This window comes from Antechinus flavipes, chromosome 2, assembly GCF_016432865.1.
Source record: "Antechinus flavipes isolate AdamAnt ecotype Samford, QLD, Australia chromosome 2, AdamAnt_v2, whole genome shotgun sequence".
NCBI classification, from domain to species: domain Eukaryota; kingdom Metazoa; phylum Chordata; class Mammalia; order Dasyuromorphia; family Dasyuridae; genus Antechinus; species Antechinus flavipes.
The window spans coordinates 255,797,638-255,816,242 of NC_067399.1; positions in this window are offsets into that span (position 1 = coordinate 255,797,638).

The following is an 18,605-nucleotide window of genomic DNA, read 5'->3' on the forward strand; positions in this document are numbered from 1 at the left end:
AAGTCATGCAGTCAGTATGCAGCCAGGAGGAGACTTGAACCTAGATTTTCCTGACTTCAAAGCCATCTGGCTCTCTATTACACCAGTGGTTATAAATTTTTTTTTTTTTGGCAAGGCAATTGGAGTTGTTACTTGCCTAGGCTCATACAGCTAGGAAGTGTTATCAATTTTTTTTTAAATCTCAGAACCACTTTATAGTTTTGACAATTATTAAGAATGCCAGAGCTTTTTGGAAAGACATTAAAGCTTAGATCCATGCTATATTTATCAATATTTGCCATATAAGAAATGAAAATGATAATTTTTCAAAATATGGATTTATTCATTTAAATAACATTACTAAACTTGTATATATCATTATGAAAAGCATGAAAAAACTACATTTTTAAAACAAAAATAGTAAGAAAAGTAGTATTGTTTGGGTTTTTTTTGAAAATTAATGTCTGGTTCAATAGAAAGCAGCTAAAGTCTTATATCTGATTCTGCATTCAAATTGTTAGGACATGTTTTAGTAGATGTATATAAAGATCTGACCTCAAATAGACATATAGTTGGAAAAAAGAAGAAATATTTTAATAGATAAATAATATCTTTAGTATTATTATGAAAATAGTTTTGACCTCCTGGAGTATTTGAAAGGATCTCAAGGATTCCCAAGGTCTATAAACAGTAATTTGAGAACTCCTGCATTACAACATGCTGCCTCTTACATTCTCTTTGTTGTTATTGTTGTTAGTCACTTTTAACTATTTGTGATCCCATGGACCATGCAAACATGGATCATAGGGTTTTCTCGGCAAGGACACAAGTAGTTTTCCATTTCTTTCTTCAATGGATTAAACAAACAAGTTAGATGACTTGTCCAGGGTCACACAATTAATAAGTATCTTGGGATAGATTTGAACTCAGGTCCTCCTGATACCAAGCCCAATACTCTATCCACTAAGCCATCTAACTTCCTCTTTCCATTCCTTTTACCCCTTCTTAAATCTGAAGACCTGAACTACAAGGTCTATTGGAATAGTCAATAATTTTGTTCCATTGTACCTTTCTACATAATTTCCCTAATGGATATTTTTAGGTATCTGTAAACAACCAAAGGCCAGGGAAATTGATGAGGGAAACCTCTTTTCTTCCTTTTCCAATGTTTTGAAGTATGACTGTACATGTGAAATGAGGCAAAGAGATGAGAGGTGATGCAATAGCTCAGACCAGACCCTTTTCCCCAAAGGGGAAAGGGGGAAGAGAGGAGGATTTATAGACAAAAATAGCTAGAGCTGACAAATTCCTAGGTGTAACTATTCTCAAAGGAACTGTGCCAATTCATGTGAACACCCTTGTCTAGCTTCTTTCTGATTGGTCAATTCAAAGCTACCTGGGATGGACTTCATGGTACAGGATACTGATTATCTTTGTTTATTTCTGTGTATAACACCATGTAAATTCCAATGTTCAATGATCATTTGGGTCAGTCTATGATCCCAACAGAACTGGCTCATTCCTGCTTGGATTCCTACATGGTATGCTTAATCAGAACAAACAAAGGTTGCATAATTGCTATGGTACAGATGAATTTATTTTGCTATATTCTTTATTCTGCTATCAACAAATTAATGCCAAGTTAACTTCTCTAGAAGTATGAAATATTCCCATTTCCTTCTAGTTCCAAATCTGACTGAAATATGAGATAATTTTATTACTAGGGATTATGTTTAGTACTTTAAGATTGGCAAAGTACTTTTCATTTATTATCTCATTTGCTGCTCAGAAAAATACTGTGAGAAAAGTACCATATTACATAGAATGAATCTAAGGCTGAGAGTTTTGCCCACTCACACAGCTAGTAAGTATCTGAGAATTAAAAATCACTTTTTAAAATTTAAAATCAGATTTATCTTAAACTCCAAGTTTAGCACTCTTCATTATACTAACTAGCTATCACAAGACCTCAATAATTTACAGTTGTGAAGGAGAACAATGGATTTGGAGGTCTGAATTTTTATAGTTTACGTTTGTCTATAACTACAATACACAGATCATAACTTGACTCTCTATTTCAATTGGCCTGTGTAGATGCAGCCTCAGTGCCCAAACAAAAAAAGGGAAAAATCTCAACTATAGTTATAGACAAGCAATTGAGTAGCAAATGCACTTAAAAGTCTTCATAAGCACCAATCCCATTAACTATTCTTAACCAGTGGGTTAACCTAAGGGAAACTTTTCTCTAAGAAAAATCTCACTACTAGAGCTTCATTTCACTAAAAGTCTGAAGCCAGTTGCCATGGTGAGGCCTGGAGGCATCAAGCACCAACCCGGCATCCTAATCCTCCTGCTTCCCACTGTGACTAACCTCTCCTAATTCACTCCAGAGATCCCAGACCCTTGAAAAGCAGGTCTGTTCACCTGCATCATGATACTTCAGGAAACAGTGAGAAAGGGTTTTCACAGTCTCTAAAAATAGGGCTTTTGATTCTCTGCCTCAGAGGAACAAAATAGCATCTATGTAATTATCACCTTCTGAGCTAAGGGAGGACCTAGAGGTCCTCAGAGAACACAGACTCCCCAAATGGAAAGGTTTTCTAGGCCTGTAAAGGAGAATGGATTAAGGTTAAGTATGCAGTAAACTGACCAAACCTTTATCAATTCCTCAGGGATAAAAGAGCAAATGTGACAAGAGAAAGACACAGGTGACAAGCCCTGAAAACGAGAAAATACTCAAATAACAAACAGATAGGCTATATTCAAGGACAGCTGGATAACTCAGTGTGTGGAGTGCTGGTCCTGAAGTCAGGAAGGCTCATTTTCATGAGTTCAAATCCAGCCTCAGACATTTACTAACTGTGTGATTCTGGGAAAGTCAGTTAATCTTACTTGCCTCAGTTTCCTCATCTTTTAAAATGAGCTGGAGAAAGAAATGGCAAATTATTCCAGTATCTCTGCCAAGATGAAGAATCAGATACAACTGAACAGGCTGCATCAAAGTCTATCAACTCCTTGAAATTTTCCTTGCTTTCATACTCTCTCTCACCCTACATATCAAAGTCTTGTTCTCTGCATCATCACAAAATCTTATCCTTTTCCTCTTCTTAAAACTTCTTAAAATTCAGCTGCCACTCTAGTTTTAGTTCAGCTGACACTCTAGTTGTCATATATTGCAATTGCCTTCCATTTTTTCTCAGTAGAGATGTTGAAATGGAACACTTCCACAGAATTGGGCTTGTATTCTGACTCCTTGCCGTATGTGATCTAGCCCTTTGCTAATGGGGGAAAACCAGTGATTACTGATTAGTCCTTTGGTCCATATGGCTGGGATGTTACATTGAAAATGATTATTGACTCTAACAAGAAAAGCCATACAATCTGTAGATTATATAAAAGGTATAGGAGAAAATCTCTTCTGTCTTTTGAGTGTATACTTGGTCTCAGAAAGCCTCTCTCTTGGACTTTCAGCAAAGAAGAAAAGGGATTTTTCTTCCATTCCTATACCTCCTGATATCAGAGATGGCTAGTGTTAGAATCCTAGTGATAACTCAAAGGAATTGATAGAAACAATGCTTACACCTTTAAGAGTTTACACATTAGAGGTCACACATTAGAGCTAAGACTTTTAAGAGAGTTTATACATTACAACTCACACATTGGAGTTCACAAGTATGGGAGATTCACAAAGTTAACTTTGTAACTTTGTGAATTCACACCTCCCATAATCCCACTCTCTGAGGAGAAGTCAGCCTTTGAGTTTACACCTCTAAAAGAGCATAAAAAGAGTTTCAGTCAGTCAGTCAGTCAGTTCAGAAGATTGTCAGGAGTCGGAGTTGAGCTAGAGGCAGAAGCTAGCAGAGGCAAAAGATTAGCAATGAGAGCTCTCGGAAACAAAGAAAGCTAACTGGGCTATTTTGGAAGAGACAATAAAAGATTGGATTTTAACTCTGTCTGTATTTGAGGTGATTATTACTTGGAACTGAAATTAAGGCTGCCTCCAGAAAACCTCTTCAAGAAACCTGCTTCCCAGAGAACCATAATATATTTTAGAAAAAGAAGAACATCACAGGCTAGAATTCTAGTATAAGCAGCAACAGCATGGGCTTGCCTAGGAGAACCTAAAATAGGATCTCAAGTCCCTGATGGTCACTTCTGTTTTGGTTTCTTACCCTGAGTATGTGAATGAACATTGATCCTCAGAGGTGAATGTTTCAAGCTTTGGTGACTATTTCATGAATTCAAGAAATCCTTGAGTACCTAGGTCAGTATTGAAGCCCTAAAGAGAGGTGCTTTCTAGAGGCATGCTGCTTCTCAGAGAAGAAAATGACCATCATCAGCTACAGCTGAAAAAAACACTAAGAAATCAAAAGCCATGTCTTGGTTAACTAGAAAACCTGGCCTAATTATTTTTCTTTAAAAAAATTGATTTGAAAAAAAAATTATTCCTCCTACTGTTCCCTAAATTCAACAACAAAAGAAAAAGAAAAGAAAAAGCATACTTTCATAATAAATATGTATAATCCATCACATCTTTGGAAGAAGGTATCATATTTCATCTTCAGTCCTCTGGAATTGTAAATTACTATTTTATTGACAAAATTCTAAAGTATTTCATAGTTCTTTTTCATTATAATGTTGTCATCATTGTATGAATTCTTCTCCTAGTTCTGCAAGATTCATTCAGCATTAATAGAATGCTTCCTAGTGTCTTTTAAAACTGTTCATTATATTATAGTACAATAATTTTACATTACATTCATATGTCATAATTTGTTTAGACATCCTACAATATGTAGAGGAGTTTCCAGTTTAGGGTTGACATGAAAAGAAATTGGTATAAGTATTGTATACATGGGTACTTTTCTTCTTTGATCTCTTGAGTGTAAATATAGTAATGATATTGGTATCTCTGGGTAAAGAGTATGCACAGGTTAGTGACTTTGGAGTTATCGTTTTTGAGTTATGTCCAACTCTTCATAACTTCATTTGGGATTTTCTATTAGAGTACTTTTTGCATTTCTTTCTTTAGTTCATTTTACAGATGAAAAATTGAGGCAAACAGGATTAAGTGACTTGCCCAGAATCACTAGTAAGCATCTGAGGCTGTATTTGAACCCAGGAAGAGGAATCTTCCTGATTCCTGATTTTCTTCTTTGGACTCATAACTTATGAGTATATTTTAGAAGGTAGATTCTCAAACATTTTATATCTGTTATGGTTATTTTAATGGAAATTCTTATTCTAGATTTTCTGTCTAGTTTTATTGCTAATATCCTGACATGCTGATGATTTATGTGGTTTTATTTTATATCCTGTAACTTGGACAAATTTATAGTTTCAATTAATTTTTAGTTGCCTATTAAAAGAACATTTGTATATTTGCTTTTTTTCTGATCCTATTTTAAAAAATTAACTTTTCTCCATTACATATTATTATTATTTATTAGTTATTTTTTATTATAGCTTTTTATTTACAAGTTATATGCATGGATAATTTTACAGCACTGACATTTGCCAAATATTTTGTTCCAATTTTTCCCCTCCTTCTCCCTACTCCCTCCCCTATGGGGCAGGATGACCAGTAGATGTTAAATATATTAAAGTATAAATTAGATACACAATAAGTATACATGACCAAACCCCTATTTTGCTATACAAAAAGAATCGGACTCTGAAATATTGTACAATTAGCCTGTGAAGGAAATCCAAAATGCAGGCAGGTGAAAATATAGGGATTGGGAATTCAATGTAATGGTTCTTAGTCATCTCCCAGAGTTCTTTCACTGGGCGTAGCTGGTTCAGTTCATTACTGCTCTATTGAAACTGATTTGGTTCATCTCATTGTTGAAGAAGGCCATGCATTCAGAACTGATCGTCCTATAGTATTGTTTTTGAAGTATATAATGATCACCTGGTAAGTCTCTCCAGACCTTTCTGAAATCCTCCTGCTGGTCATTTCTTACTGAAAAATAATATTCCATAATATTCATATACCACAATTTTTTCAGCCATTCTTCAATTGATGGGCATCCACTCTGTTTCTAGTTTCTGGTCACTACAAAAAGACCTGCCACAAACATTCGTGCACATGCAGGTCCCTTTCCTTTCTTTAAGATTTCTTTGGGAATATATAGAGAACTGACTAAAATTTATAAAAAATCAAGCCATTCTCCAATTGATAAATGGTCAAAGGATATGAACAGACAATTTTCAGATGATGAAATTGAAACTATTACCACTCACATGAAAGAGTGTTCCAAATCACTATTGATCAGAGAAATGCAAATTAAGACAACTCTGAGATATCACTACACACCTGTCAGATTGGCTAAGATGACAGGAAAAAATAATGATGAATGTTGGAGGGGATGCGGGAAAACAGAGACACTGATGCATTGTTGGTGGAGTTGTGAACGAATCCAACCATTCTGGAGAGCAATCTGGAATTATGCCCAAAAAGTTATCAAACTGTGCATACCCTTTGATCCAGCAGTATTTCTATTGGGCTTATACCCCAAAGAGATACTAAAAAAGGGAAAGGGACCTGTATGTGCCAAAATGTTTGTAGCAGCCCTGTTTGTAGTGGCTAGAAACTGGAAAATGAATGGATGCCCATCAATTGGAGAATGGCTGGGTAAATTGTAGTATATGAATGTTATGGAATATTATTGCTCTGTAAGGAATGACCAGCAGGATGAATACAGAGAGGCTTGGAGAGACCTACATGGACTGATGCTAAGTGAGATGAGCAGAACCAGGAGATCATTATACACTTCGACAATGATATTGTATGAGGATGTATTCTGATGGAAGTAGATTTCTATGACAAAGAGACCTAACTGAGTTTCAATGGATAAATGATGGACAGAAACAGCTACACCCAAAGAAGGAACACTGGGAAATGAATGTGAACTATTTGCATTTTTGATTTTCTTCCCGAGTTATTTTTACCTTCTGAATCCAATTCTCCCTGTGCAGTGGGAGAACTGTTCGGTTCTGCAAATATGTATTGTATCTAGGATATACTGCAACATATTTAACATATATAGGACTGCTTGCCATCTTGGGGGGGGTGGAGGGAGGGAGGGGAAAAAACGAAACAGAAGCGAGTGCAAGGGATAATGTTGTAAAAAATTACCCTGGCATGGATTCTGTCAATACAAAGTTATTATTAAATAAAATAAAATTTAAATTAAAAAAAAAAGATTTCTTTGGGATATAAGCCCAGTGGAAACACTGCTGGATGAAAGGGTATGCACAGTTTGATAACTTTTTGAGCATAGTTCCAAATTGCTCTCCAGAATGGCTGGATGTATTCACAATTCCACCAACAATGTATTAGTGTCCCTGTTTTCCCACATCCCCTCCAACATTCCGCATTATCTTTCCCTGTCATTCTAGCCAATCTGACAGGTGTGTAGTGGTATCTCAGAGTTGTCTTAATTTGCATTTCTCTGATTAATAATGACTTGAAGCAGCTTTTCATATGGCTAGAAATAGTTTCAATTTCTTCGTCTGAGAATTGTCTGTTCATATCCTTTGACCATATATCAATTGGAGAATGGCTTGATTTCTCATAAATTAGAGTCAATTCTTTATATATTTTGGAAAGGAGGCCTTTATCAGAACCTTTGTAAAAATGTTTTCGCAGTTTATTGCTTCCCTTCTAGTTTTGTTTGTACAAAAACTTTTGTGATCAATAATGATCTCTAGTTCTTCTTTCATTATAAATTCCTTCCTTTTCCACAGGTCTGAGAGGTAAACTATCTTATGCTCTTCCAATTTATTTATAATCTCATTCTTTATGCCTAGGTCATGAACCCATTTTGACCTTATCTTGGTGTACAGTGTTAAGTGTGGGTCAATGCCTAGTTTCTGCCATACTAATTTCCAATTTTCCCAGCAATTTTTGTCAAATAATGAGTTCTTATTCCCAAAACTGGGGTCTTTGGATTTGTCAAAGACTAGATTATTAAAGTTATTGGCTGTTTTGTCCTTTGAGCCTAACCTATTTCATTGATCAACTAGTCTATTTCTTAGCCAATACCAAATGGTTTTGGTAACCGCTGCTTTATAATATAATTTTAGATCTGGTATAGCTAGGCTAAATTCATTTGATTTTTTTTTTGTTAATTCTCTTGAAATTCTTGATCTTTTGTTTTTCCATATGAACTTTGTTGTTATTTATTCTAGGTCATTAAAATAGGTTTTTGGGAGTCTGATTGGTATACCGCTAGATAAATAGATTAGTTTAGGTAGTATTGTCATCTTTATTATATTTGCTCACCCTGATCCAAGAGCATTTAATATTTTTCCAGTTGGTTAGATCAGACTTAACTTGTGTGAAAAGTGTTTTGTAGTTTTGCTCATAAAGTTTCTGATTTTCCCTTGGCAGATAAATTCCTTTGTATTTTATACTATCAATAGTTACTTTAAATGGAATTTTTCTTTGTAATTCTAACTGTTGAATTTTGTTAATGATCTATAAGAATGCTGATGACTTATGTGGGTTTATTTTGTATCCTGCAACTTTGCTAAAGATGTGAATTATTTCTAATAACTTTTTAGTAGAATCTCTGGAGTTCTCTAAGTATATCATCATATCATCAGCAAAGAGTGATAATTTGATTTCCTCATTGCCTACTCTAATTGCTTTAATCTCTTTCTCAACTCTTATTGACAGAGTTAGCATTTCTAATACAATATTGAATAGTAACGGTGATAGTGGGCAACTTTGTTTCACTCCTGGTCTTACTGGGAATGATTGCATTCCACATTACATATGATGCTTACTGATGGTTTTAAATAGATGCTACTGATTATTTTAAGGAAAAGTCCATTTATTTCTATACTCTCAAATGTTTTTAATAGGAATGGATTTGGATTTTATCAAATGCTTTTTCTGCATCTAATGAGATAATCATATGGTTTTTGTTTATTTGGTTATTAATATGGCTAATTATACTGATAGTTTTTCTAATATTGAACCAGCCCTGGTATAAATCCTACTTGATCATGGTGTATTATCCTGGGGATGATTTTCTATAGTCTCTTAATATCTTATTTAAAATTTTAGCATCAATATTTATTAGGGAGATTGGTCTTTAATTTTCTTTCTCTGTTTTCAACCTACCTGGTTTAGGTATCAATACCATGTTTGTGTCATAAAAGAAATTTGGTAGGACTCCTTTATTCCCTATTTTTTCACATAGTTTATATAGCATTGGGGCTAATTGTTCTTTAAATGTTTGGTAGAATTCACATGTAAATCCATCTGGTCCTGGGAATTTTTTTTTTATGGAGTTGATTAATAGCTTGTTCTATTTCTTTTTCTGAAATGGGATTGTTTAAGCAATTTGCTTCCTCCTCTGTTAATATGGGAAGCCTATATTTTTGGAGATAGTCATCCATTTCACTTAGGTTATCAAATTTATTTGCATAAAGTTGGGCAAAGTAACCCCTTATTATTTCTTTAATTTCCTCTTCATTGATAGAAAGTTCTCCCTTTTCATTTTTAAGACTACTAATTTGATTTTCCTCTCTCCTTTTTCTAATCAGATTTACAAAAGGTTTATCAATTTTATTGTTTTTTTCATAAAACCAATTCTTAGTTTTATTTAGTAGTTCAATAATTTTTTTTTACTTTAAATATTATTAATTTCTCATTTTAATTTTAGAATTTCAAGTTTAGGAATTGATTGGGGGGGAGTTAATTTGGTCTCTTTCTAGCTTTTTAAGTTGCAAGTCTAATTCATTGATCTTCTCTTTCTCTATTTTATTCAAGTAAGCCTCTAAGGATATAAAATTTCCCCTTATTACTGCTTTGGCTGCATCCCACAAATTTTGGTATGATGTCTCATTATTGTCATTATCTTGAGTGAAATTATTAATTGTGTCTATAATTTGCTGTTTCACCTAATCATTCTTTAAGATGAGATTATTTAATTTCCAATTACTTTTTGGTCTATTTATGTAATGACCGCATATTTAAAATCAGCCGGAGTCAGGAATTCAGGTTAAGGGAAAAATCTTCAATCTTTATTGAAGTAAAGAGGTGAAAAAAGATTGCGATAGCAATATGGGCAAGAAGGATTGCGATAGCAATATGGGCAGCTGCAACAGGAAGCCAGCTAGCAGAGAGAGATCTGAGCTGAAAGGCCATCGCAATGGCAATGTGAGCAGTCTCTCCTTCCCCTTCCTTTTCCATTCCCCTACCTCCATCCACCAAAATCATCATTTCCTATACAACACATCAGGACTTGCACAAAGAGTGGGCGGGGGCCATTCTTTCTCCAAGCTCATATATTAATAGAATATGGTCCAATTACTATTTAGCCTCATGTACTTGGGACCTCAGTGAATCAACCTGAGCCGCAGCCCATTACATATTTACCCCTAACTTTTTGTTAAATGTAGTTTTTATTGCATCGTGACCTGGAAAGAAAGCATTTACTATTTCTGCCTTCCTGCATTTAATTTTAAGGTCTTTATGTCCTAATATATGGTCAATTTTTGTGTAGGTTCCATGAACTGCTGAGAAGAAAGTATACTCCTTTCTGACACCATTCAGTTTTCTCCAAAGATCTATCATACCTAATTTTTCTAATATTCTACTTACCTCTTTAATTTCTTTCTTATTTGTTTTGTGGTTTGATTCACCTAATTCTGAGAGTGCAATCTTGAGATCTCCCACTTTATAGTTTTGCTGTCTATTTCTTCTTGCAACTCTCTTAACTTCTTTAGGAAGTTAGATGTTATACCACTTGGTGCATATATGTTTAATATTGATATTGCTTCATTGTCTACAGTACCCTTTAGCAAGATATAGTTTCCTTCCGTATCTCTTTTAATTAGATCAATTTTTGCTTTTGCTTGATCTGAGATAAGGATGGCTACCTCTGCTTTTTTGACTTCACCTGAAGCATAATAGATTCTGCTCTAGACTTTTACTTTTACTCTGTATGTATCTCCCTGTTTTAAATGTGTTTCCTGTAAACATCATATTATAGGGTTCTGACTTTTGATCCAGTCTGCTATCTGCCTCTGCTTTATGGGAGAGTTCATCCCATTCACATTTATGGTTAAAATTACTAATTCTGTATTTCCTGCCATCATAATATCCCTGGATTGTGCCTTTCTTTTTCTTTACACTCCCTGCCCCCTTACTCCCTTCCCTAGTATTAAACTTATGGGCCCCACTTGTGTCACACATGATCCCTCTTTAGGATCTCTCCCTCTTCCCTCTGAATCCCTTCCCCTTTCTTGTACCCTTCCCTTATTACTCTTTTTTTCCTTTTCCCTTTTCCTCTTCCACTTTTTAATGAGGTGAGAGAAGATTCTTTGTAAAATAAATATGTCAATTATTTTCTCTTTGAGCCAACTCTGATGAGAGTAAGATTTACACAATGTTCCTCCCTTTCTCTAAGTTTCCTCAGATATCGTAGGTTTCCTTTGCCTCATCATGGGATGTAGTTTCCCTCTTTTTATCTCCCCTTTTCCCTTTTTCCGACACTATCCCCTTTCCATTTCTACTTTCCTTTTATTATGTTATATCAGTAAAATCAAATTATACATGTTTTTTTGGTTGTTTGTTTTTTTTTTTTTTTTTTTTTGTATATCCACAATAGAAATATAGTTCTCAAGAGTTCCTTTTACCTTTTTCTGCTTCTCTTGAGTCCTATGGTTGGAGATCAAATTTTTTGTTTAACTCTGGCTTTTTCCTTAGAAACAAATGGAATTCCTCATTAATGTTTCATTAAATGTCCATCTTCTTCCATGGGAAAATATGCTCAGCTTAGTTGGGTAGTTTATTCTTGGCTGCATTTCAAGTTCTTTTGCCTTTCGGAATATCAGATTCCAGGCCCTTCAATCCTTTAATGTTGAGGCAGCCAGATCTTGAGTGACCCTTATTGTGGCACCTTGGTATTTGAATTGTTTTGTCCTGGATGCTTGTAATATTTTTTCTTTAGTCTGATAGTTCTGAAATTTGGCCACAATATTCCTTGGAGTTTTTATTTTAAGGTCTTTTTCAGAAGGTGTTCAATGAATTCTCTCAGTGCCTATTTTATCTTCTGGTTCTATTACTTCTAGGCAGTTCTTTTTGATGATTTCCTATAAAATAGTATTTAGGCTCTTTTTTTCATCATTATTTTTGGGTAGTCCAATGATCCTCAGGTTATCTCTCCTAGAACTATTTTCCAGGTCTGTTGTTTTTCCAAGTAAATATTTGACATTTTTTTCTAATCTCTCATTTTTTTGGTTTTGCTTGATGGATTCTTGATGTCTCAATGAATCAGTCATTTCTATTTGTTCAGTTCTGATTTTTAGTAAGTTATTTTCTTCATTAGCTTTTTTTATTTCTTTTTCTATATGTTCAATTGAGTTTTTAAATGAGTTGTTTTGCTCTATGGAATTTTTTTCCATTTCACTAATTTTTTTTTAGGAAGTTATTTTCTTTTTTCAATTCACAAATCCTACTTTCTTGGGAATTTTTAACCTTTTCCAATTCATAAATTCTGTTTCCCTGCACTTCTTGGGAGTTTTTACCTTTTCTAATTCACACTTTAGGAAGTTGTTGCTCTCTTGCATAGCTTCTCTTTCCTTTCCCCATTTTTCTTCTAATTCTCTTTTAAGGTTTTTAATAGTCTCTTCTAGGAGAGCCTTTTGTGTTGGGTACAATTGTAGACTGTCTGCTATTAGTCTTCTTGGAGTTGAAAAGCTGCTCTCTTTCTGTATAGAAGCTCTCCATCATCCTTTTGATTTTTTTTGCTCATTTTGTTAATGCCTGTAGGGTCTGCCTTCAGGGCCAGGAGGTTACCAGCTTCCTCTGCAGAGCAGTGGTAGGTATATGGATGGGTAGCTGTCCTGCCAACCGGCTACGAAGAGCAGTGAGGTATGAGAGTGCTCTGGGAAAGAGTTCCCTGGAAGTAACTAAGGCCTGCACTTCGAAGGTGCGAAAGTGCCCTGTAAAGAATCCCGCTGTGCAGGTTAATGACTGCCTTGAGGCTAGATGCTGAGCAGTGAAAGTTTCACTATCCCAAGCCAAAGCCCACCCTGGGGCTATGGGTATTAGCCCTGAGCAGTGAATAGCCCTGCAGGGATCGGAAGTCCTGCAGTGAAGCACAATCTGCTGTGAAAGTTCTTTTGCCCCTGGCTGAGCCCCCCACTGTGCAGATTAGAGGCTGCCCCAGGCTGTGCTTCCGAGCTGTGCAGATTTGTACCTACCCCCGCAAAAGCCCCGAACTGTAGAATGTGGCTGCAGGGCTGTGTTACGGGTCTGCCTGAGTCACTTCCAGTTTGGGGTGGTTATAGCCAGATCTTATTAGGGTCTGGCGTTTTTTAGAGAGTACCCTCTGTCTTTGGCTTTAATTTCTCTGCCAGTTTACTGCTTTATAATTAAGCCAGAGCAGTTAGCCTATGGGAGAGTCTTCTCTAGCAGCAGAGGTCACCCCTGTCCCTGGTCAGCTCCCTGACACTAGTCTTTCTCTGCCTGCGCTGGTCTGTTCCTGGCCCCTCAGGACAAACCTTTCCTGGCAATCTTTCCAGATTATCTTCGCCTGGTGAGTTGTTGTGCTTCTAATCTTCATGGGTTTTACCAGTCAAGTGCTATTTTTGAGGCTGAATTTAATGTTGGTTGTGAGGGCATAAGAGGAACTTAGAAAGTCAAGTGTGCCTTCTCTGCCATCTTGGCTCTGCCCCTCCATATAATGGAGTTATAAATGAATCCTAAGTGATGTGGCTTACAATGTGGGATTTGGCACCAAATGATATGGTTCAAGGCCCAAAATGATATAGGTGATATAAATACCAGATGATGGTAAGCACCAAAAGCTGGTATTTGGTCATGTGAAGAATTCACAATGGCTATTCTCTTTGACAAAAGATAGATTTATTTAGAGGAATAGATTACAGACAAAATTAATGGATGCAATAGACACCAGGAATGGTAAATATGAAATATAATTGAGAAAGCATATGAAAGACAAGTTTCTAAAAGAGACATAGCACTCCAAAAGAATTAATTAGCTATGAGGAGAAGAAGTAGAGTTGGGAAGTATAGTGGAGTTAGGAGAGATATCACATGGCATGGGGAAAAGGGAAGGGGAAAGACACCACAAGCAAGAGTGCCACGGCGGCTGACCCAAAGGAAGGCAGCAGCCATGGGATGGCCCATAAGTAGATTTTATAGGGAAAATTTAACCTAAGAGACATGACTAGGATTTCTAACAGGGCATGGCAAGGTGAGACTGCTGGAGACTTCTACAGAGGGTTGGTCTCAGGAGTTTCACATAACTTGGATTTCAGGTTGGTTGACGTCCCCAGAGTGAGGGTCCATGGAGCTAAACTGATCTCTAACAGATTCTTTCCCCTGCTTGTCTCAGGGATCAATTCTTTTCTCTCTGTTAAAAATACTATTCAAGACCTCATCACTAAGTATAGGGTACATGTCATGTCAAGGCAACTCACATATCTATCCTCATGAAGATCAATAAAAGATCAGGTGTCAGTGTGAGTGAAAAATGACACTGTTGTTAGCACAGGCTTGCCTCTTAGTAGGCAGAAGATCTCAGCTAGGCAAAGCAATCTGCTGCTGGCCTGGGCTGGGTAGGTTGTTCTTCTCCTGAGCAACTGTTAGTGGACTGAATGAAACAAATCACTCAATCATAGATTGGAGGTTTTCTGAGCTGGACCAGGAAGATCACTCAGCCATTGGGCTTTTCACAGTCCTCAGCATCTCTTTTAGACAGATCCATTGATTAGACTCCTTGGATTTGTTTTTTGAAGAGCAGCTTTGATGTAACTCCAACCGCTGATTTGGCTAGATGTTTTAGAGCTCTTTCTGACAATGCCATTGACTCTTAGTCCAGGACCAACAGAAACAGGGATATACAAGAGCCAACTTTTTCAGCGTGGATGTTATGAACAGCAGCTTGATTTTTGCTGGTACTGATATAAACTTAAGAAAGTAATGGCAAAAAATTTATTAATGAAAATTAAATTTGAAAGTATATCAAGAATACTATTTTTTTTCTGGAGAGCCAGTTGTTAAACATTTACTAGTATACTTATGAGCAGAAGCTTTCCTCTGACTATTCTGAGGTTTACTACTACCATAAGATGATTTGGCCTCTCCTGTTCAATCCTTTTGTCTCAGATTAAGGTTCTCTCAGTGAGAAACTATACACCTTTACTAGTGATGTGGTCACCATAAACACATAATTATACTTCCTAGATTCCTGTTGAATCTTCTGCAAATGAGTGGTAAGACAAAGCTAGGGAGACATTTGTGTATTGAGGCAATCTTTGTTTTTTTTGTTTGTTTGTTTTTTGGGGGTTTTTTTTGCCTTTATCTAAATCATTGACCATTCAAGATTCAGATGTGGAATGCTTCCTTTACCCAGAAGAGACTTCTCTCTCTTTATATTTCAAGGCCCTTCTTATTCATCCCTTCAAACCTTCAGCTTTGCTAATGATCAAAGCCCTTCATAACCTGGCCCTTCCTACCTTTCCAGTTTTCTTATATCTCACAGCCCAACAAACACCCTATGAGTTAGTGACATGGCTATCTTTTCTATTCATGAAATAGGATTAAGTATTTTCTCTGTTCCCTATGCCTGGAATGTCCTCCTCAACTACAAAAGTGGCATTCCTAAAGCAAATGTCTGACAAAGTCATTCCTCTCATCAAAAATGTCCAGCTGTTCTTTATTGCTTCTAGGATCAAATACAGACTTTTATTTATGACATTTAAAACCCTTCACAATCTAGCTCTGACTTACCTTTATTCTATATTAATTTCCTTCATGCTCTCTAAATTCTAAGATGGGCAACTAGAATTCATCTACTTCTTGTCACTCACTTTTGGAATTCCATCTCCCATCTTGCTGCTTTATGATATATTGGAATAGTCTATCCATCAAACCTGAAATGCTTGCCTTCCTCACTGTCACTTCTTGGAATTCCTAGCTTCTATGGAAATTCAACTAAATTGTTTCCACCTACATGAAGTCTTTCCTAATCCATCCCTTCTCCCCCCTCTCCCCTCCCCTGACTCCAGTGCTAACATTTTCCACTATCCCTAAATCATCTCATATTTACTTGGCATATATTTTTGGCTTGAACCAAATAAACTACATCTTTGGATGCTAAAAGAATTGGCAGATATAATTGCAGAGTTATTGTCAGTGATATTTAAAAGATTATGGGAAATGGGAAAGGTGCCAATAGGATGGAAGGAGGACTAAGTTCCTCATATTTTAGAAAAGAGAAGATAACAGTCTGCAAACTATAGGTCAGTCAGCTTGACTTTGATTCTTTTTTTTTAATTATATAGCTTTTTATTTACAAGATATATGCATGGGTAATTTTTCAGCATTGACAACTGCAAAACCTTTTGTTCCAATTTTTCCACTCCTTTCCCCCACCTTCTCCCCCAGATGGCAGGTAGACCAATACATGTTAAATATGTTAAAGTATATGTTAAACACAATATATGTATACATATTCATACAGTTGTTTTGCTGCACTTGACTTTGATTCTTAAGAAAACTCTAGAAAGAATCTTTAAGAAGATAGTTAATATCTAGAAAGGGTAATAGGCACTACAAAGAGCTTCCTCAAAAATAAGACATGCTGGATTAACCTTGTTTCATTTTTGGACAAGATTATTAAAGTAGATGAAGAGAATGCTGTCAAAATGATGTGGGTGGTGTAGACACCAGATGACGGTAGGCACCAAAAGTTGGGATTCGGTCATGTGAAGAATTCACAATGGCTATTTTATTTGACAAATGATAGACTTATCTAGGAAAAAGGTTACAGACAAAAATAAAGAGATACAATAAACACCAGAAATGGTAAATATGAAGTAGAATGGGAGAGCATAGAAAGACAAGTTCCTCAGTGAAATTCCCAATTACCCAGTAGAAAGGGAGCACCCCATAAAGTTAAGGTATGCCCTTAGCTGACTGCTAAATCCTGAAAGGGACTTGGCACTTTAAAAGAGTTAGTTAGCCATGAGGAAGAAAAGTGGAATTGGGAAGTACAATGGAGTTAGGAGAGAGACGGCTTGGTAAGGGGGAAGAAAAAGGGAAAGACACCATGAGGCAGAGTGCCGGGATGGACTGACCCAAAGAAAGGAGGCAGCCCTGGGATGGTTCAAACTTGACTGGGATTTCTGATAGGACATGGCGAAGTGAGACTGCTCAAGACTCCTACAGAGGATGGTTCTCAAAGGTTTGACCTAACTTGGATTTCAGACTGAATGATGTCCTCCAGAAGGTGGGACCCTGAAGGCAAACTGATCTCTATGATCTCTATCAGTGCCTTTTCCCTGGTTGCCTCAGGGATGAACTCTTTAGTTCCTATCCAACACACCATTCAAGACCTCGTCAAACATACTTGACCTAGATTTTAGCAAAGCTTTTTTTTTTTTTTTTTTTTTTTGCTTGCTAACATTACATTTTTCCAATTACATGTAAAGATAGTTCTCAACATTCATTTTTGTAAGATTTTGAATTCCAAATTTTTCTCCCTCCCTTACCTTCTCCCTCCCTAAAACAGCAAGTAATCTGCTATAGATTATACATATAGTTATTTTAAACATATTTTCATGTAAGTCATGTTGTGAAAGAAAAATCAGAATAAAAGGGAAAAATCATGAGAAAGAAAAAACAAACCAAAAAAATGAAAATAGTATGCTTTGATTCACATTCAATCTTCATAGTTCTTTCTCTGGATACAGATGGCATTTTCTTTTCTTTTTTTTTAATTATATAGCTTTTTATTTACAAGATATATGCATGGGTAATTTTTCAGCATTGACAACTGCAAAACCTTTTGTTCCAATTTTTCCACTCCTTTCCCCCACCTTCTCCCCCAGATGGCAGGTAGACCAATACATGTTAAATATGTTAAAGTATATGTTAAACACAATATATGTATACATATTCCTACAGTTGTTTTGCTGCACTTGACTTTGATTCTTAAGAAAACTCTAGAAAGAATCTTTAAGAAGATAGTTAATATCTAAAAAGGGTAATAGGCACTACAAAGAGCTTCCTCAAAAATAAGACATGCTGGATTAACCTTGTTTCATTTTTGGACAAGATTATTAAAGTAGATGAAGAGAATGCTGTCAAAATGATGTGGGTGGTGTAGACACCAGATGACGGTAGGCACCAAAAGTTGGGATTCGGTCATATGAAGAATTCACAATGGCTATTTTATTTGACAAATGATAGACTTATCTAGGAAAAAGGTTACAGACAAAAATAAAGAGATACAATAAACACCAGAAATGGTAAATATGAAGTAGAATGGGAGAGCATAGAAAGACAAGTTCCTCAGTGAAATTCCCAATTACCCAGTAGAAAGGGAGCACCCCATAAAGTTAAGGTATGCCCTTAGCTGACTGCTAAATCCTGAAAGGGACTTGGCACTTTAAAAGAGTTAGTTAGCCATGAGGAAGAAAAGTGGAATTGGGAAGTACAATGGAGTTAGGAGAGAGACGGCTTGGTAAGGGGAAGAAAAAGGGAAAGACACCATGAGGCAGAGTGCCGGGATGGACTGACCCAAAGAAAGGAGGCAGCCCTGGGATGGTTCAAACTTGACTGGGATTTCTGA